This window comes from Halichoerus grypus, chromosome 8, assembly GCF_964656455.1.
Source record: "Halichoerus grypus chromosome 8, mHalGry1.hap1.1, whole genome shotgun sequence".
NCBI lineage: Eukaryota > Metazoa > Chordata > Mammalia > Carnivora > Phocidae > Halichoerus > Halichoerus grypus.
In genome coordinates this window covers 79,242,352-79,262,472 of record NC_135719.1, presented here as the reverse complement: position 1 = coordinate 79,262,472, position 20,121 = coordinate 79,242,352, and the positions used below count along the sequence as shown (strand labels likewise).

The following is a 20,121-nucleotide window of genomic DNA, read 5'->3' as shown; positions in this document are numbered from 1 at the left end:
TATAACAGTTTATAATATTTTTGGAAAGAACCACTGCCATATTTTGGCAATAAAGCACACTAAACTATCTATTTTCAAAATTATTTATTTGTGGGAAATTACTTGGGACTCAATTCAATAAAAGTTTATCGAGTACCATGTTCTGAGAAATAAGTTGGTAAGGAGAGATACACACGCATGGTCCCTGCTGCCAAGGAACTCACAGACTATATAAATATAGATGTTATAATATATAATAAAATTCTATTAATTCTATTAATTCTATTAATATATAATATATAGTTATATTAATATATAAAATAAAATAAAGATTATATATGTATATATATATATGACTGTAGGTCAAAATATAATAAGACCACTGTAAAATTTAAAAGTGGGTCTGACAAAATGACATTTTTACTAATAGAGCATAAGAGCAAATATTAGGTAATTGAATGTGATTAGGAATGGAAATATCACAATAAAAATTGTACTAGGAAGCAATCTGCAATTTTCTTTTTTCTTTCCTTTTTTTTTTTTTGCAATTTTATTTTTTCAATCTTATTTTACAAGTTCCTGTTCCATAAGGAATTGTTTACTCTTCATCTGAATGTCAGCAGCACTTCACACAACTGATCTCGGACTCTTATTTAAAATAGTTTTGTTCTTTGGTTCCCTGGGACTGCATTTGCCTGGTTTTCTCGCCACATTTCCAGCTACTTTGTTCTGTTTTGCAGGTGTATCCTCTTCAATAAAGCTGTTAAATATTAGCTAATTGTAAAGTTATTCCTAGAATTCACAAATTAAGAGGAAGCTGAAAATAAGAATGCGTTTCAAACACCTAGAACAGAGCCTGGTCCATAGGATGTGCCCAGGAAATATTTGTTGAATGAATTAAAGACTCATGAACAGATGATAGTCACTGCCCTGAGAGAGATGCTAAACTCAAGTAACCAGCAGTTTGAGTGTTAGTACTCATTCCCACATTAGGCTTATTCCAGTGACTATTCGAAGCTGAACCTCTCACATACAGCTAGAACACTTAGAGGGTTATTATCAGTGAAACATCAGATGAGAAAAAAATTTCCCTTGCAGCAATCAACACATTTGTCTGCTTCTAGGAAAAAGTCATCTTTGAGAATTCTTAACTGAAGCTCTGCCTTCATACACAAAATTTGTGTCATCTGGGGTTATCAGAGGGGAGTGGGCTGGGGGGTGGGTGAAATAGGTGATGGGGATTAAGGAGGGCACTTGTGATGAGCAATGGGTGATGTATGGAATTGTTGAATCACTGTATTGTAAATCTGAAACTACTATAACACTATAGGTTAACTGTATTAGAATTAAAATAAAAACTTAATAAAAAATAAGTATTATGAAAAAACTTTACAAATATTTGTCTCATCTGGGAAACTGCAAGCTAATACATTAATATAAGCATTATTCTCAGTTAATAACACCCATGGGCAGAATGAATACAACATCCTCCCTACACTTTCTGCTTTAAATGCTGGTAAAGGCTGTCAACAGCCCCTGAGGAATCAAATCAGCGGTCAGAGCAAGTGACTGCCATGAGGCTTTCTTTTCCAGTTCCTCCACTCACTGGATTCCATTCTCAACTTTTTACACACTGGTGATCACCAGAGCCTGTCCTTAAATTCTTTCTCTGTGAATGCTCTTTCCTGTGCATTCTTCTCCAAACCAACGTTAACCACCACCTTGTGGGTTTTTTTTTTTTTTTTAATTGTAGTTGACGCACAATGTTCCATTAGTTTCAGGTGTACAACATAGTGATTCAATAAGTCTATACTGTGCTCACCGCAAGTGTAGCTCCCACCTGCCACCATGCATACAATTACTGTGGTTTTAATTCTTAAAATTCCTTTCTTTAGTTTGAATCTTTCTCCTGAACCCCAGGACTTTATATCCAGCTTCCTACTGTGCATCTCCCAGTAGCAAACACATCCCCGCGTCAAAGCCCAGGCTACATATATCACATTTCTGGCAGGACCGCTAACGGAGAGGCAGGGCATCCTGGCAGATTCTACCCTCTCTTTTCCCTCTTTCCAATCACCAATCACCAAACCCTTGATTCTTGCCTGGCCACATAACCTTTCCAAGATAGGAACCTCGGAAAGGACAAATATGATCGTGTCAGTCAGAAATCCAGTCAAAGATTCCCCTTGTACAAGCAGTTTCGGAAGATAAGCCAACTTGAAGGCCTATCATTTGAGCAGTTCACAGGTTTGGGCTACTTCTACAAACCGGAAGCAACCACTCTGTAAGGTTTCAGGTAGACACCTCACACTTAGCTGGAAAGCCGGCTGGTTTTCCAGCTAAGCAATCAAAGAGCACTAAGGGGTCTGGTGGATTCTTGTTAAAAATGGCAAGACCACTTGATATCACTACGTTGTATTGAGTCTTGGAAAATACTCAACTGGGCTCTCTTTGCATGGAATGGATGTCTGCGCCTTTGGAGCGCAAGGGTCCCCAGGCTGCAACTTTGCATTATTCGGAAGACTGCCGGGGCACTTGTGACTGTGGGCTAGATGGTGTCCGGAACCAAGAGCGCAGTGGCGCTCCTCACCGGGCGGGGCTCCCAGGCGGGGGCTAGATTCCGCACCGCGAAGCGATCTCTGCTGTGGACCCCAGCCTCAGGAAGAGGATTCTGGCCCGGCATTGTGATCCTAACACACCTCCAGGTACCACTCTGTTCCGTGTGAAATGCCCCTAGCGAGAAGTGCACTAGCTTTTTCCCCCGCGAAATGCCTGGGTAAGAATCGCCGGAGCAAGCTATTCCTGACAAAAGAGCCTGTCAAAGCCAAACTGGGGCACCCCGATCTCATGAAGCCCTTGGCTCGCGGTAGCATCTTCGTTGTCCTTGTACTGGTCCACAGAAGGTCCAACTTGCCTGGAAGCTGATCTCGAAACAGGTCCAGGCTGGGACGGGCCTCAACCTAGGTGGATTTAGGCTTGGATGGTGTTGGCTTTATTTGGCTCTAAAGGGGAGGCGGAGGGAAAAACAAAAAAACAAAAAACCAAAAATAAAAAACACTGGGCTCGTCCGGGATTTGAACCCGGGACCTCTCGCACCCAAAGCGAGAATCATACCACTAGACCAACGAGCCAGCCGTGAAGGTGGGCTTTTCTCTTTTGGAATATTCATTCATCCTATTAGCTGCATCATACTGTTTTTGACTCTGCTCATAAGCCCAGAGGTTTCCTCCAGACCTCAAGAACATCAGTGTGCGCATTCGGAAGAACCTGAGCCACACCGTTCCAGAGGTAGGAATGTTCATGAAGAAGCTCAGGCTGAGCTGCCAGTCTGTCCGTGGACCCTCCCCAGGTGGGGTCTGGCTGCTTACAGGGTTAGGAACAGAACCACCGCAGGCGTCTGGGGGCGTAAGGATATAGGAACAATAAGAACCACCGACGTCAGTAAGAGGCAAACAAAGGTTACCTCCAGGATGAGCGGAAGAACTCGACACGATGGGCCCCATGAAGGTCAAATCCTAGAACCACTGCCTTAGTCCGCTCGGCTGTCTCTCTCTCAACCCTTGCATGTATGCTTTGGCTGTTTCCTTTCAGCCTTACATAATAAACTTTGTGCTTTAGGTCTAGATTTAAGGTACCCTTTATGGGCGGGCAGAAGGTGACCTCGGGGAAGAGTTGCCCGCTTCCCATACCCTCTTTCAAAGAAGGCGGACCTGCCGCTTCTCTATCACCCAGAAGGTGGCGGGTAGAAAGGGAAGGGAGGACGTTGTCCTTACTCTGCAGGGCTTTCTGCTTGGGGAACGAAGTTCTTGGGCTCTGGCTTGTCTGCCTTGGTCACATTGTCTACCCTGTGCCTAACACGTTCCTGGCACAGGGCGTAAACTCAGTAAACAGTTATTGAATCTCCTGAACCAGGCACCAGACTCCTGGGCGGGCTACCAGAGGAGAGAAAAGGAGAAGAGGAGCGCTCCCTTTCTAATCTTCCTACGAGTGGCCACTTTCTATCTGTTCTGGACTTCAGGCTGGGCATTTACAACCAGAGAAGAAGCTGCCTCTCGCACTCCGAGTTGTTAGCAGAGAGCGTTAAAGGACCGAGGAAAGGGTTCGCTCTCTTTTAGCCAGCGTCTGCTTCAGGAAACCTGGAGGGATCTCAGGCCCGGCGCCTCTGTGGCCGAGCCTGATTCCGGGGAAAGGCTTGGGGAGCGGGGGAGGGAGATCTGGATGCCTTCGGGTCCTCACTGCCCCTGCGGCCAAATTCTGAGGGCCCGAGGGGTACGAACTGTGCTTAGAGAAAGCCACCTCCCTTTAAAAAACAAAACAGAAAACAACCCCAAACGTTATCTATAAGAGCTGGAGCAGTTCGTTTTACGAATCCGAGCAGACTGGAGACAGCGAGGCTGCTGCCAGGTCTTCCATTCCGTCTCTTCTGTAAGGCACTCTCACCCTACCCCACTTGACCCCAGGCCTCCCTCCCCTCGAGGCCATGCTGTGCGCGAGCTCAGGGACTTGTCGGGATTGAGGCTGAGGAGCACGTACCAGTGCTCTTGGAGAAGACTTCCATCCTAATTTAGGCCTAGTCAAGAACATGTTTCTTCCTCACTCGCTTGTTTGAAGGTACTTCCTTCAAAACAAATTCCTTTCAAGTTTGAATTGTTTGAATTGTCTGTTAAACTTCAGATGTAAAAGCCAGTTGGCTGCCGTTTTTTTAAAACAAGGGATTCAACCGTAAAAACGAGCCTTGGGTCGGCTCCATAGCTCAGGGGTTAGAGCACTGGTCTTGTAAACCAGGGGTCGCGAGTTCAAATCTCGCTGGAGCCTTAAGTGGGTTGGTTCTTTTCCCACAACGTCATTCTCCGTTTTCGTCCACTTATTGAAACGGACTTGGAGAAAAAAAGTACTGTGTAATCTTTCTGGGAAAATCGGATCCTGGAGATCCAGGACGGAAGATCATAGGACAGAAGATCAGGGAATCTGGGCTCCTGTGATCCCGAGGAAAAAGTGAGGTGTCTGTACCTTTCAGTAAGCGGGAGAGGAGCCAGATTACTCAAGTCTCTGCTAGAAGACACAGTGGGTCGGCAGGAGTCGACACCTCCGTATTTGCGGAACAGGGAACGTAGGCCCATTGGTAGCCATGACCCCGGCGGCGTGCAGTCCTGCGCACCCCCCAAGTGCAGCCAGCCCGGCGCCGGGTTTCTCCTGCGCCTCTGCAGCGACCGGTTCTCGGGTTAATCGGGCCGCGCAGTGCAGACGCTAGGCAGATGCGCCCCCATCGGGCTTCTGCTCTGCTTCCATGCTCACTTTCTCGGACTCAGAGACCGCGTCCGACGCCCCAGGCTACTCCCTGGGATTCGATTTGTTATAGGTAAGACTCTCCGGGGACTCGGTGGGCTTCAATCTTAGTCTGAACCTCAAATGCAAAGAGGCCAGACGTCTCACTAGCTGCTCCTACATCCACAAAAATCTACACTAAGGGAGCGGTGTCGCACCCGTCGATAGCTCAGCTGGTAGAGCGGAGGGCTGTAGAGGGAAGCAGCTGCTGTCGCCCTTAGGTCGCTGGTTCGGCTCCGGAGCGAAGGACGTGCGTCGCATTTTGACGATGTCTCCTACTCAACTTCCGGAAAGTTGTATCCTCCCAACCGGATCACCTGAAACATTTACTATGATTCTATTTTCAGGCAACAAGAGAGCACTTTCCATCGGCCAAGAAACTTAACTTCACTTAATCGTCTTTGTGATCATGCAGTAGATGTGCTTCGGTTTACTCGGTTTACTGGGAAATGTGAACCAATGGCTTTCGTATTAGATTTGCATCTGTTACCTCCTAATCTTTGGGACCAGTTTACGTTGATTAAATATTGGGGTGACATCCCTCAACCTCACCAGATACCTACACTTTTTCATAACTGCGAATAATGTATACTAGAGAAATCAGAGGTTAAGGAGAAACACATTAGAAAGTCTGCCCTTGGAAAGGATAAATACACAATAGAAAATAAGCAATGCAAAAGCCTAAATATGCATATGGAGCTGTTCCTCTATTAATAAGAAAGAAATGCTAATTTAAACGAGAGGATATTGGATATTGTTTCATCACCAAATTAGAAAACGTTGGTTAATATTTAATACTGACCAGGGTGTAGTAAGAATGACATTCTTGTAGAATGTCACTAGTTTCTGGAGGGCACTGAGCATTATAAATCAGGAACCTTAAAAAAGACAGTGTTTGGTCAAGTATTCTATTCTACTTCTATAAGTTTATCATTTATACATGAGAAAAGGAGATATGGCAAAATATAGTTATTTGTGGGTGATTTGTATTCTTCATAGTTTTGGGGTTTTTTCCCAAAACATATCACATGTATACATCACATTAATTAAGAAAAACAGTGTTTTAACCTTACAAAATGAAGTTTAAACATATTCTTTGCCATTGTGGAAGACATTTTGGCAGTTTCTTACAAAACTAAACACACTCTTATCATGCAATCCAGGAATCACGTTCCTAGGTAACTACCTCAATGAGTTGAAAAGTATATCCACACAAAAACCACAATAAACTGTAGTACATTGATACAAATGGAATATTTATTCAGCACTAGGAAGAAATGAGACATCAAGCCATGAAATGATATGGAGAAACTTTAAATGCATATTACTAAGTGCAAAAAGCCAATCTGAAAAGGCTACATACTGTATGATTCCAAATATATGACATTCTGGAAAATGCAAAATTATGGAGACAGTAAAAAGATCAGTGGTTGCCAATGGTTAAAGGGAGGGAGGGATGCATTGGCAGAGCACAATTTTTAGGGCAGTGAAACTATTCTGTATGATACTAGAGTGTAATGGTGGATATATGTCATTATACAGGTGTCAAAACCTATTGAGTGCCTAGTACAAAGAGTAAATCCTAATGTAAACTATGGACTTGAATTGATAATGATATATAATTGTTGGTTCATTCACTGTAACAAATGTATCTCACTAGTGCAGGAGGTTGATGGGAAGGAGGCTGTGCGATGGGTAGGGAGGAGAGAAGGTATGTAGGAACTCTGTATTTTCTTACCCAATTTTGCTGTAAACCTAAAACTGTTAGTCTTGGTCAGTTCAGTGGCTATAACAAAAATATCATTGTAGCTTATGCCAAAAATGTATTGCTCACAGTTCTGGAGACTGGGAAATCCAAGATCCAGGTGCCGACAGATTTGGTGTCTGCCAAAGCCCCGCTTATTGGCTTGTAGACAGCTGCCTTGTCGCTGTATCCTCACATGGCTAAGAGAGAAATCTCTCCATTTCTGAGAAAAATATGGTCTCTTTTGTGAAAACCTCGGGTGCCCAAGATTTTCTTGGTAAGAGGTGGGTGAAAAGGAAGGGAACATCAAAGAGGAGTCATCAAAGTGAAATGAAGGGGGCCTGGGAGAACACGGAAGAGGATTTTGAATGAGGAGGGGGAAAGTCATAAAAAGTGGTTCTGGAAAATAGACCTTGGTTCTTGCAGAGTCCTAGTTCCCTCCTCCATTTATTTCACTCATTCCTCTTGACACTCCTGGGAAATTCTCTACTTTCTCCAGGGGAGCTGCCTGCTCAAATCCAGGAGTAGGACTGTAACAGGGGCTGTAAATGGCTGAAAAGTGCAGTGGAACAGCCCTTCTAGGAGGACACCACTCAGCAGTCCCTGAGTGTATCCTCTCCTCTTTCACACGCTGGATCAGGCTCTGCACAGGTATTGCGGTCGAGTGGTTTAGAGACCTGGACAATCTCCAAGATAAGTAGATTCACTTGGAAGGGACTGGGGAGTGGCTAAGCCAACACCATTCACAGCACACACTCCCTGGGCCCCATGCAAGGAGTCAGCCAAGAATCAGCTTGGAAGTGTTTTGGAATCACAAACCTGCAAAGTCAAATTCAAAATAGCTGTTTACCTACCCAACACCACCCCATGAAGCAATGATGCCCGAGTGAGAGCTTGAAGCCTGGGAAGTATTGGCTTTCTCATTCATTCATCATATTCAATTACAAAAGTAATGTAACTGAAATTAAAACCAAAATCGGGTCTGTGCAGGTTATTTCTCAGAGTATAGAGCTGCAGCTCCTAAATGAGTGTCAGCGGCGGGATGATGGGGGGCGGGGGGGTGGGGGTGCGCAGGCAATTTCTGGGAAGTCTTCCTGACCAGATGATGCCTAAGCCATGTCATAAGAATGAATCTGTGTGAGTGTGGATTTTAGAAGAGGAAGACCAAAAACGTTCCCGACTGAGGGAACCCAAAAGCAGTGCAAAAGCCTAGACAAGAGGAAGGTCCAGTGCAAATACTAAGCCTGGGAGGGAATATCAGAAGAGCGGGAGTATCTCAAGCAGTAAACCAAGGGGGTTTGACGTGCAAACAGAGAAATCAGTGTCCGCTAGAAACTTTCCAAGGGGGAAGAGGAATTTCAAATAGTTACTGGTACATAGTCTTCTTCAAACTCCCTTCTAACAAAGAACAGTATTTGGGATTTGCAGCTAGATTAAAATGCAGTAATGGCAGCGGTGGGATTCGAACCCACGCCTCCGAAGAGACTGGAGCCTAAATCCAGCGCCTTAGACCGCTCGGCCACACTACCATTTACCACAGAAGTTTTTTTCCGCCTCTAAGTTATTTACCCATCCCAGCGTGGGGGGCTCAAAATTTGAATTTTTTTCTTCATGGTTAGTAGGGTTCCCCGCAGCGTTTTCATTCATCCCTAGGGATCTGAGCAAACACAGGAAAGGAGGAATCATCGTATTCTCACACGCCTGAGAAGTGAGCCACAAGGTAGTTAACGATTATCAGTGTGAATGTCCTTGGAAGATTTCTACCTTTTCTTTAACCTAGGCAATAAGACACAGAAAAAAAAAAATCCCGCCAGCGACTTATTACAGGTAATTAGAGAAGACTGAATAAAGAGCTCCTTGCTGTGGAGACCTTAGTCCGTGGCTGAGTCTCTGCCCGAATGAGGTCGGAGTTCAGATCCAGCAGGAGGCGTCCTTTCGCTCACAGATCTGGCCAGCCTGCCACCGCGTTCCAGGGGAACTCCTTGGTCCCCTCGTCCTGCAGGTTCAGTCAGAATGGAGAGACTGGGTCTTGTTGCGGCCTTCTTGGTCAGTAACCATCGCACTGCTGTAGTTCCCGAACCATTTCCCTTAGGGACAAAAGTTGACCCCTCCCCCCTCCAAGGGATGTTGCATTCCAGGAGCGTCCCCAGCCCAGAAACGGATGGGTTCCGGGCTTCCCTTGGGTCCAGACGCCACTAGCTCCATGCGATTTCTTTTGGAAGGAGCAGAGGGAAAGCTAGGAAAAAGTTTCATGAGTGATACCTGCGGTCTCCTGACCCGAAGTGGGATCTCGTACCTGTCCGTGAACTCTACTCGGCTCAAAGCCCTGGATTCTCTCTTATCTATATTCTTTTTTTGCTGTTTCTGGTTGGCCATTTCCGGGTCTCTGGAACCAGAAATTCTCCCAGGAGTCTAGTTTCCAAACTCTTGAAGTTTCCAAACCCTTGAGGCCCCTCCTCCCCCTCTCCCATCTCCTGCCTCTCCTTGCCTGAGGGCTCTCTGAGGTCTTTCCCCAAGTCCTGGTGGCCTGAGGGTCGGGGGCCTGGGGGTGCGCGGAGAGAGAAAAAGTTGTTCTTCACTGGCTCTTCACGGGGCGAAGGTCCTGCTAGCTCCCGTCCTCGCTGCCACGGGAGGGGGCGACGAACAGAAAAGAAGTTCTAGAAAAGCTGCTTGGAAATAGGGCGCAGGGAGCATCTGGTGGCTGTAGACCGACGCGCGGAAGTGGGGCCAGGAGAAGGCTGGCGCCCAGCGAAGGAAAGGGCCTGGACCGACCCGGGTCGGAGGCGGGGTCTTCTTGGGCAACGCATCAGCACCCCATCCCCGCCAGGCTCGCCGCCTGCTGGGCCATACACCCTGCACCTTGCCACCTCCACCCCTACCGCACCCGACCCCTCCTTGCAGACAACATATTAAGTGCTTCCTTTTTGCCTTCTGCTTTCCTCTCTCTAGTTCTAGTTCATGGGCACTCTGAGCAACCTGGGCAGACATGGGTGTCCACCCTTAGGCTCCAACCAAGTTCTTCTTCTTTCCAGAAGCTTCCAGAGTCAGGAGCCAGGCGCAGGCTTGGAGGCTGCCAGCAAGGAAGGCGAGTGGGCACCATCCAGTCTATTGGAATGGTCAAGGGTGTGGCTTCTGCGCCCTACACCCTGGAGGCGTAGGGATTCAAATAACTGTAGCCAGCCCTTTTGGCTGAAGGGTACGACTTCTAAGAAATTTCACTTTCTGTTTCAGAATCCGCAGAAAAAAGCGAGTGTGAGCTAACTGCCTTCAGCAGTATACAAAAGTCTCTGTCACTTTGGAAAGACTGATGTGGGAAGACTGGCGTTAATCTCAAGTTGGAGAGAACCTAGAAGTTATGTGTAACCACCTCAGTAAGATAAGGAAGCATCAGTCCGAAAGGGAGAAAAAAACCTGGGGCTTTTTATTACTTGAAAGAAGTGGGGGAGGAAATGGGAAGGGAGAGAACAAATATTTAAAATATCGGTGGAGGGGGCCTGGCTGGCTTAGTGGGTGCAGCATGCGACCCCTGATGTCAGGGTGGTGAGTTCAAGCCCCAGGCTGGGCATGGAGCCTACTTAAAGGAATAATAAAAAAAATTTTTAATTAAAATATCAGTTGAACTATTATCCCTTCTGCTCAGCCAGATGAGAAACTCAGAGTCTATGGATAGGTCTTGGGAAGGTCTTACTGACACTTTTGATGAGCTCTCCAGTTGTGATTGCATACGTGTGTCTGTGTATGTTAGGGCACATACACATTTGAATAAACCACAGTAACTATGTTTTAACCTAAAACAACAGCAACAACAGAGATTCTCAGAAGATGGAAGTGACCTTCTTGATAGGGCCATAAAAAGAACCAGTCAACTGGAAAGAACCTGGTCATTACAGCAGATCTCCCTTTGATCCTGGGATGCTGCATGTTCGGCATCCAAACCGGCAAGTCTGAAAGCATTTTCTAATCAGGAGAGAAAGTACTGCACTCTCCTTACCTGGCTGAAGTTCCTTTACTACCCCGTGTGCATGGCTTCCCTGATTCAATCACTGCCTAGTGCTTGAGGACTCCTGCTTACCTTGAACTCACTGGATCCTTCAGTGGAGGGAGGAGCCTTGGTCTATTCCCCTCAAGAAATGGATCCTATGTTGGACTATACACTTCAAATAAGAAATGCTCAGAGACTCACAAGCCAGGTGTCTCAGCTTTCCCAGTGGGGTACCAACTTTGCCACCCACTTTATTGTCCTGTATCTGAAGCAAGTAGATAAGCACCCTTTTGGAAAGATGCCTGATACAGATAAATGCGATGTTTGGCACATGGTTATCCCTTCCCTCTTCAGCACAGAATGTTCGTATTCTAGGCTCTAGCATTCTGCAATACTGCTGGAGAGTCTAACCTTGAATTTTCTGCCATCCTTACCTTGCTGGTAGTCCAGATGATGAAAATTTATATACAAGCAGGAAATTCAAGACCCTGGTACTCATAGTGTGGTCCAGGCACCAGCAGCAACAACATCTCCTGGTAACTTCTTAGAAATGCAGGATCTCAGGCCTCTTGAACTGGAGTCTTGACTAGCTCCTCAAAGGTTAGAAAATTTTGAGAAGTACTTTATGTTCCAATCTGTGTATCAAATGCTGTATGCTCAATTTTAGGGCATTTGAAACTTCCCACCAGAATCCTTCTGGATCAGTAGAAGACTTGCATTACACTGCAATGTAAAGTTCTTTCCCTAGCTCCAATAGAGAGCCATCCAGGTATTGGCCTGTGGCCCCCTTTTGCATGTGCTGTAAATATCTTGCTAAAATTAAATACTAGGGGGGCCTGGGTGGCTCAGTCGTTAAGTGTCTGCCTTCCGCTCAGATCATGATCCCAGCGTCCTGCGATCAAGCCCCGCATGGGGCTCCCTGCTCAGCGAGAGGCCTGCTTCTCCCTCCACTCCCCCCTGCTTGTGTTCCCTCTCTGATTCTCCCTCTCCCACTCCCCCTGCTTGTGTTCCCTCTCTTGCTGTCTCTCTCTCTGTCAAATAAATAAATAAAAATCTTTAAATAAGATAAATTAAATTAAATACTAGCAAATAATATGTTCCTTTCAATGAATGTAGCAGATAGTCCTTTCAGCATTTATTGAGACCTTACTTAAATATTTAGTTCCTTTATGGTCTCACATGTTAATTACATCATTCATCACAGTAATGCAAAGTACTGTGATATGTTTATACTTGCAAGTTTTCTAAAGTAAATGTTCAAAGGAAAAGGAGAGGAGGGTAATCACTTCCCTCATTTTCAACAGGAAGAATCAAGCCTCTTATTTTTAATTTGTATTTTCCCCTTACAGTGTTCATCAGCTCAGGAAACCAGCCTATTATCTTTAAGTCAGACCTATAGGAACTCAGACCACTATCTCTAGTAACAATCCAGGAAGCCAAGCAATAATCCTGTAATAATCAGTCCCAAGTGGCCAAGATTTGATTAGTAACTGACAGCTTTCCTAATACTTTCCTTGCTTCCAACTTAGGACCAACCAGGGAAAGCCAAATATGCTCCCCTAACCGATCACAAAGGACACCTTGCTTCTAGATAGACTGTCTACAGCTTCCCCATGCCAACAGCCTCCAATCAAGGCATACCTGAAGCCTTCCTTTTTTTCCACTATAAAGCTTTCTCACTTTTCCGTCTGCCTTTGAGTCTCTGCCAAAACTCAAGTGATGACAGCTGACTTCCTTGGGATAGCAAGCTCTGAACAAATAGCCTTTGCTTGTTGTCATTTAGTTGGTCTTCATTTATTTCCACTCTAGAGTTTAAATTTTGCAAAATAAAAAGTTGAGGGAAAATGGAAGAAATACAGACAAATAAAGAAAAAAGTAATTAAAAACAATCCTAAGATCACTAGTAGGGGTCAAGTTAGAAGTCAAGAACTTCTAACTGGCCAGAGCACTCTGAAACATGCCTTTTTGATGTTGTTCTCTGGAACAGGCTAGTGGAATGTACTCTTGGAACCCCCTGAGTCAGGCCAACCCTAGTGAGCTGAGGGCAGCTGCATGGCTGGAAGAATGAGAAAGATTGATGTAAGGTCCTGAGACAAACTTCAGGGGTAGGAAATAGACCGTATGTAGATAGGGTCTATTGGGCAAAAGTTTATTTTTCCTGTGAGAAGTTTATTTATCTCTGTGAAGGAGAGACCAAAAAAACCGCATCATGCCCATGGGTGTTGCCCTGGCTTCTCCTCCTGGAATGCTCCTTTGAGCATTTTAAATTCCTTTTAGATGTGTGACTAGCAGTCTACGGTTATATGGAAGAAATCAGTCCATACGGGGAATAGAAGTGAGCTTGCTGAGTTGTGGCAGGATGAGGATGGGGAAACAGAGCATAGGCAAAGGTAAGAGGAGCCAAGAATGCAACAGGAGAATAAGAGAGGAGGAGAAACAGCGAGCAGGGAGGGGAAGAGAAAGCTGTTGGGGAGACAGTTTTGACGGGTTAGCAATTTTGCCTAAGGCCAGTGTCTCTGAATAAAAGGACAATAATAAAGATGGTAATAACAGTGATGAGAGTAATGAGCCCTCATTTCCAAAACAAGGATCCTTCCTCTCTGCAAGGTTAAATAACTGACCCAGGTGTTTTCTAACCACTACACTACATACTCAGTGTCTACACACACCAACACAACACTCCACCTATGAGTCAACATTTGTTTTGGTTTCATTTTCCTGCCCCAGAGAAAAAGTCAAGCACCCTGCCAGTTCCTTAAGAATTATGACACCTGTCTTTAGGTCCAAAGGGATGACCATGCTGATTACCTTGGAGGTTTCCACCAGTAAAATGCTTTGTGTGGGCAAATGGGTTACAGCAACCGATTCTGGATTCTCCAGAGCAGAGCAGTCAGTTCAAAGCCTTTTTTTTTTTTTTGTAAGATTTTATTTATTTGTCGGGGGCGGGGGGGGGGGGGAGCAAAGCCTTGCAGTTCTCTTGCAGATGAGGATATTGTCGGGTAGAGAAAGACTGAGGTTTGAGCACCATGGGAGCATTGGGAGGAGCAGCGCTTGTCCCACAGAAGAGCCTATCACCGTCCTGGCCCTGAACAGTTGGATATGTTCATCTTATCTTAGGACAACATTGTGAGGCCTCTCCATGACTCATCCCTGAACCAAGAATATCTGCCACAAATGCCTGATTTTACCTATCTAGAGATTTGTCTTCCTCAAAAATCTGTAAGTTCGGCAGCAGCATGTTTTATACTGACAGTGAAAATTAAAGGACACAATGGTTGCCAGGTGAACGGCATGCGGTATCTGTCCCTATCGGATGGGGGCCCCCACGTGTGGCGCGATGATGATCTGGTGGAAGTCAGTGGTGCCTGAGATGAAAGAATTCACTTGAAGCAGAACAAAGGAGATAGAAGTTTATCGAATACACCTTAAGACAGCCGCAGGTAGGAGAGCAAAGGACAGACAGCAAGGAGGGAGTGGTGGGCGGCTGTATTTAAAGGGGGAAGGTGAAAAGGTATGCGGAATGTATGGAATTTTCCCTTTTTTGGTAACTGTGCCTGGTTGTAAGTAGCCCATTGGTCAGTGAGGGCTTATGGATATTCTGATGTGGGTCACCTAATGGGCTTGTCTGTATTCAGCCAGGGGTTATCAGGGGCCCTTTTACCTTGATCAAGTTTCCATTGCTCAAGCCTGCTGCCCGAAAGCAACCTCTACGCTGTGGAGACCCAGGGCCCTGGGGCCTCAACCCAGCCAGAACCAAAGAAGCTGTGGAAGGTTCTTGGTCTTGTCATGAGAAATCATTCAAGGACAGACATACAACACAGCAGATGAGCGAGCAGCACAAGCGGGAAAGTTTATTCAGGCAAAAAACCCACTCTTGAGATACGAGCGCAGGCGAGCTCAAGAGTGAGATCAAGAGAGAGCACTGCATCCCTGGGGTTTGGGTTTCTATGTTTTACCTGCAGTTGTTAACTAGGGGGAGGAATATTCATTATTTGGGGTGAGGAGCAGGGTTTCCCACTTGTTCTTTCTAACTGGGTCAGGGGTTTCCTGTCTTGGCCTCCACCCTCTTGGGCCCCCGTGGTTTGGTGCCCCTGCTTGTGGAGTGCCCCCTGCCGGGACAGGCCTCTGACTTTGATAGGTGGCCATGACTTCGTCTTTGCCGACTTCCCAACTATTCTGTTAGAGCCTAACTAACTGCCTACTCTAACACAAAGAATCACAGGCTTACAGATTTCTTATAAACTTTATGATCGTGGACAAATGAAAACATTAAAAAATAGTGGGTGCAAGAGCAGGTGGGCAGAGAGTCTAAATCTTACTAAACAGAATTAGTTCACTCCTTGGGGTTGCATGAATGAGCACTTTTTTCCCCAATGTTCTCATCTATGATTGTATTTGCAGTAAGAAAAAAGTACAAGATCTTTCTTAATTAATTTTTAGTTCCTGTTTACTAGCTTATATAAACAAGGTTTTCAAAAAGTGAAAATCCTTTTTAAAAAATTATATTATTTTCATACCAAAGATGTGTATAAATCTGTATATGTCTTTAAGGAAGGATTAAACTCTTTCTCCCCAATACCCTTTTTTCCTACTTGATCCTACCCCTCAACCTTTGTGAGGGAGGCGTTAATTCCAAAATACAAAGTTCAGGTTTGGGCTCTGGATTCAGAAAGGACAAAACCGTGGTAAATCTCTTTTCACCTTCCCCAGATTTTACCACAATAGCAAGTGAACGGAGTGCATAATCTGTCCATCAGACACTCTGTCTCTGCACCTCTTATTTCTCAGGTGGGTCTCCCGTGTGCCCACATGTCTGGAATTCCTGTATCTGCATCCTTTCTGGGCACCAGAGGCACGGGAGGCAAGAGACGACAAGAGAGCCTGGTAGTGGCTGTTCTCGAAACGGAGTCTTTTAGAAGCGTTGACAGAACATGAAGAAAATCTAATTTTGTGGGAGAATATCTTGGATTTTTGCTCGGGTCAAACAAAATTCTATTTAATGCTTCGGGATGCTGGCTTTACTATATGCTTGTATAAGATGAGAGGTAGAGAAGCACTAAGGAGAAAGAGGCTCCATAGCTCAGGGGTTAGAGCACTGGTCTTGTAAACCAGGGGTCGCGAGTTCAAATCTCGCTGGGGCCTGTGGTCCTTTTTTCTCCGAATCTCGTTCCAGACGCCTGAGGAGATAAGCCGGCAGGACTCTCAGAGGGAGGGTTCCAAGGCCGCAGAAGCTCCCGGGCCTTCCGCCGCGCCTGCGGAGACGTTCAGGCAGTGCCTGATCTACTTCCCCTGCTGCTCTCGGGTTCTGGGTCCACCGTAGCAGCTGATAAAGGACTTCTGTAGCGTGAGGCTTAGGCTTTCTGGGTAAACAAGCACGCATTCCTTCCGACAGAAGGCACTCGAATACAGTTTTTCTGGAAACGCCTAGCGACGGGAACGAGCCTTGGGGGAGAGTTAAAAGCTGCCTACAGGGTGGCTCGTTGGTCTAGGGGTATGATTCTCGCTTAGGGTGCGAGAGGTCCCGGGTTCAAATCCCGGACGAGCCCTGCTTTTTGCCTCGACTCTGCTTTAGAAAGTTGCAACGGAAAGCTCCCTCACCGATGTGAAATAGCAAAGTAGACACAGCCGCGAGCTGGCCTTTGATTTCTGCCTGACCAAGTGTTTGCTCACTCTTCCTGGGTCGACCGGCGGGCGGGCGGGTCGGAGGGCGGATCATTCTACCACCTCTGAGCGCCTCCGTCGCGAAATGGGAATGGTAAGGCTTTGCCGTCCCCTGCCTGACTCCAGGGATCTCGGTCAGTCACGTAAAATAGTGTATGGGAAATTTCTTGGAAACTTTATATCGTGCCAAATATACGGAGCTGTTTTCTTTCCTGCGAAGGAACTGGGGCTGATGCATGCTGACACTGTCACCGTTCTACAAATGTATGATGCGTTAGCCTTTAAAAAGAATTTTTAGGTGTGGTCACATAGCAGTGTCTTTCTTTTTTTCTTTTCCTTCCTTCCTCCCTCCCTCCCTTTCTCTTCCCTTCCTCCCCCCGCCCCCTCCTTCTTACTCATTCTGTTCTGGCTACACTGGCCTTCTGACCGTTTCTCAAATACATGGCCCTTGTTTCCTGTTCTGGACCTTTCACTTGCTGTTTCCTCTTCTTGGAATATAATTTCCTCAGATATTTGTTTAACTTCCTCTTTAATTCCTCCTGTGCTCAAATGTCACCTCTTTAGAGACAACTTCCTTGATCATCCTTTCCAGAATAACCCCCAATTGTCACTATTCCCTATATTATTTTCTTCACAGCACTTACGTTTGTTTCTTTTTTTTCTTCTTTTTCTTCTTTTTTCCCCCTATTAGGATTTAAGCTCCAGAAGGCCAAAGATTTTATTATGCTTGTGGCTGTGCCCTAAGCACTTAGCACTGTGTATGGTATGTAGTGGGTGATCAATGTGTGAATGAATGAATGAATGAATGTTGCCATATTCCTGGACATACCTGCTGGCCTCCAGAAGCCACAATTAAACAACATTTATCTCTGGCTTCTGTAGACTCATATTAAAATCTTCCCAAAGGATAGGAACAATGGCTATGGGCTTAAATTAAAAATGGAAAGCCTAACTTGATCATCTCTCCACTTGGGCCCAGGTACCCAATTCAGGCTTCTTTTCAGAAACTACCAAATTGCTTATCTGCAGACATGAGAATTACAAATGTCTGTATTGATAAATAACAAGACTTTCATATAGACTTCTTTGCTCCCTGAGGCTTTCTGGAGACAAAGTTTGATCTTTTCTCATCTAATCTGTAGTGGAGTTTCAACCCAGATGAGAGAAAAGAAAGGGTAGGTCCTGTAGTCTTAAATGTGGCAAAATATGTATTTAAGTAACGGAAACACTTAACATTTTTTGACCACCAGACTCTGCGCTAAGCACCTTATGTGTATGAACTAATTTTCATGAACTTTCCGCGAGGTACGCAGTATAATCATCTCCATTTTACATGTCAGGAAGCTGAGGCACAGAGAACATAAGCCACCTGCCCAAGGCCACACAGCTAGTAATGTGAGAACTGCAGCTCTGGTTTTCTAAGTGCAGAGCTGGCCCCTCAGCATCCTCCCCACATCACTGCATTGCCTTCCTTAGAGGGCATTTCTCTTCCGCTTGATGATGTCTTACAATGTTGCAAGACTGTTTTGCGATGGTATGGCTTACTCCTCCAGTTTGGTCAGTGGGCTTCCCTTGTGAGCAGGCAATATGTTTTAGTCATCTTTTTTGTACTCCTCAACGGTTGAACAGTGTCAATAACAAAACAAGAGATCAAACCTTGCTCTTTGGTTAAGTGAAGAAAGACAAAGCAAAGGTTATAGGTTGATGATATTAAAGGACTAGTACTTTACCTCTGGGAAACCATGGGTTCAAAGGCATCATCATAATCTTGCGATGGTATTAGGGTCTTTAATAAGAACTCTGATATTTGAAAGGCTAAAAAATATGAGAAATTGCGAAACAGTGCATACCCAGAGTCCCACCAACTATAGAAAGCGGTTGGGCGCGAAAGGAAGGCGGAAATTCACTGCTCTAACGTGGCTACACTAAGGCAATCCTCGCTGTCTGTTATAAACGGTTTCAAAAAAACCAGATGGCAGCGGTGGGATTCGAACCCACGCCCCCGAAGAGACTGGAGCCTTAATCCAGCGCCTTAGACCGCTCGGCCACGCTACCTGCCGAGCACACACGCCGAAGCACATTCTCTACCCTTCCCCTCTTCCCGGCTCCCCGCCCTCCACCCCATGCTTCACCTATTTGCAGTTTGCCCGGGTTCTTGCTTCTTTTTTTGCATTCCTTCCTGCTTGGTTTGGCTTTTTTCTTTCACGCCGCAGTATTTGAGATTGGTGGAAAGAGCCGTACCGCACGGCCCGTCCCGAGACAGGACAACCTCCGCGAGGTCTAGGTGTTCGGAGCGCCTGCCCGAGGCCGGGCACAGGCGGGTCCCCCGGGAGAGTCGGGGCCCTCTCCGGTCTCGCGGGGCCCCCCCACGGAGGGCGTCACGCGGTGGGAGCTGTCGCTCCGCCGCCGATGCCGAGTCCGGGGCCGGCCGGAGACGCCCGAGGCTGGCCGAGCCCAGGAGCCGTCAGCGGGCTGCCGAGGCCGGGAGGAGCCTCCCCACCGCCCCGCTCTCCCGCCGGCCGCGGGCAGCCCTCCCCGCGAGGCGCGTCCTCCCCTCTGCACGCCCCCGGGGCCTCCCCGCAGCCCGTGACCGTCCCTGAGGCGATGGCCTCCCACCACTGCCGCAGCGTCTCTGGCTCCCTCCCGAGCGAAAACGTGCGGGAATTATTCTCGTTGATGCGGGGGTGTTTGCCGAAACAGATCTGTAGTCTAGGGACACCGCCTTCCGGAATTGGGGCGAGGGAGCCTGCAGTGATTGGTTCATCCACTAGGCGTCACCCCATGCCCACAGTTGCAAAAAGGAGCCTTTTCAGCCAACTGTGGACGTGGCTAAAATTTTCTTTACTAAACTTTGGAAATGGGAAGATGGTTATGCGTGGCTCGTTGGTCTAGGGGTATGATTCTCGCTTAGGGTGCGAGAGGTCCCGGGTTCAAATCCCGGACGAGCCCTGCTTTTCTCCTCTTGTCACCATCAGACTTCAGGGAGCCCCTTGTGTAATGTTACTGAATGGACACCAGTGTATGCTCCACTAGTTCAGATTTATATACTAAATCTTCAGACAAGTGCTCTTGGTGTTACAAAATCAGGATAAATACCAGATGTTATTACGTATAATTTATATAGCATTTGTTTTACAAAATCACTATTTCTAAAATCGACCATCATTTCTCTTCTGCAGTTTTTGTTGTTATCCAAAAATCGTTCATTCAGGACTGGGCGAGGGGTGTTTTATATCAGTAATTTTGCATAACCCTCAGTTTTCCTCCACTGCAATCATGGGGGCCCTTCTTTGGGTGCTAGGACCTCCGAGGGTCAGCAAATGTGGCAAGCTGTCTTGTCACATAAAGCCTGGGCTCCCTCCCTCCTTCAGGCCTAACGTTCCGGGGCCCTTGTGCCCGCGGGCGTGGGGGAGTCTCAGGGGCTGTAGCA

At 46.4% G+C, this 20,121-nt stretch overlaps 7 non-coding genes across 7 annotated transcripts; 4 read left to right on the top strand and 3 right to left on the bottom strand.

Annotated features, from left to right (window-relative positions):
* Positions 1 to 3,038: 3,038 nt before the first annotated feature.
* Positions 3,039 to 3,110, bottom strand: TRNAP-UGG (transfer RNA proline (anticodon UGG)). Its single transcript has one exon. It is a non-coding gene; the product is annotated as a tRNA-Pro (tRNA).
* Positions 3,111 to 4,721: 1,611 nt separating this feature from the next.
* On the top strand, positions 4,722 to 4,794 carry TRNAT-UGU (transfer RNA threonine (anticodon UGU)). The gene has a single exon. It is a non-coding gene; the product is annotated as a tRNA-Thr (tRNA).
* A 3,701-nt stretch (positions 4,795 to 8,495) lies between these two features.
* TRNAL-UAG (transfer RNA leucine (anticodon UAG)) lies at positions 8,496 to 8,577 on the bottom strand. The gene has a single exon. It is a non-coding gene; the product is annotated as a tRNA-Leu (tRNA).
* A 7,522-nt stretch (positions 8,578 to 16,099) lies between these two features.
* Positions 16,100 to 16,172, top strand: TRNAT-UGU (transfer RNA threonine (anticodon UGU)). Its single transcript has one exon. It is a non-coding gene; the product is annotated as a tRNA-Thr (tRNA).
* Positions 16,173 to 16,504: 332 nt separating this feature from the next.
* Positions 16,505 to 16,576, top strand: TRNAP-AGG (transfer RNA proline (anticodon AGG)). The gene has a single exon. It is a non-coding gene; the product is annotated as a tRNA-Pro (tRNA).
* A 2,088-nt stretch (positions 16,577 to 18,664) lies between these two features.
* Positions 18,665 to 18,746, bottom strand: TRNAL-AAG (transfer RNA leucine (anticodon AAG)). The gene has a single exon. It is a non-coding gene; the product is annotated as a tRNA-Leu (tRNA).
* Positions 18,747 to 19,568: 822 nt separating this feature from the next.
* TRNAP-AGG (transfer RNA proline (anticodon AGG)) lies at positions 19,569 to 19,640 on the top strand. The gene has a single exon. It is a non-coding gene; the product is annotated as a tRNA-Pro (tRNA).
* Positions 19,641 to 20,121: the final 481 nt, after the last annotated feature.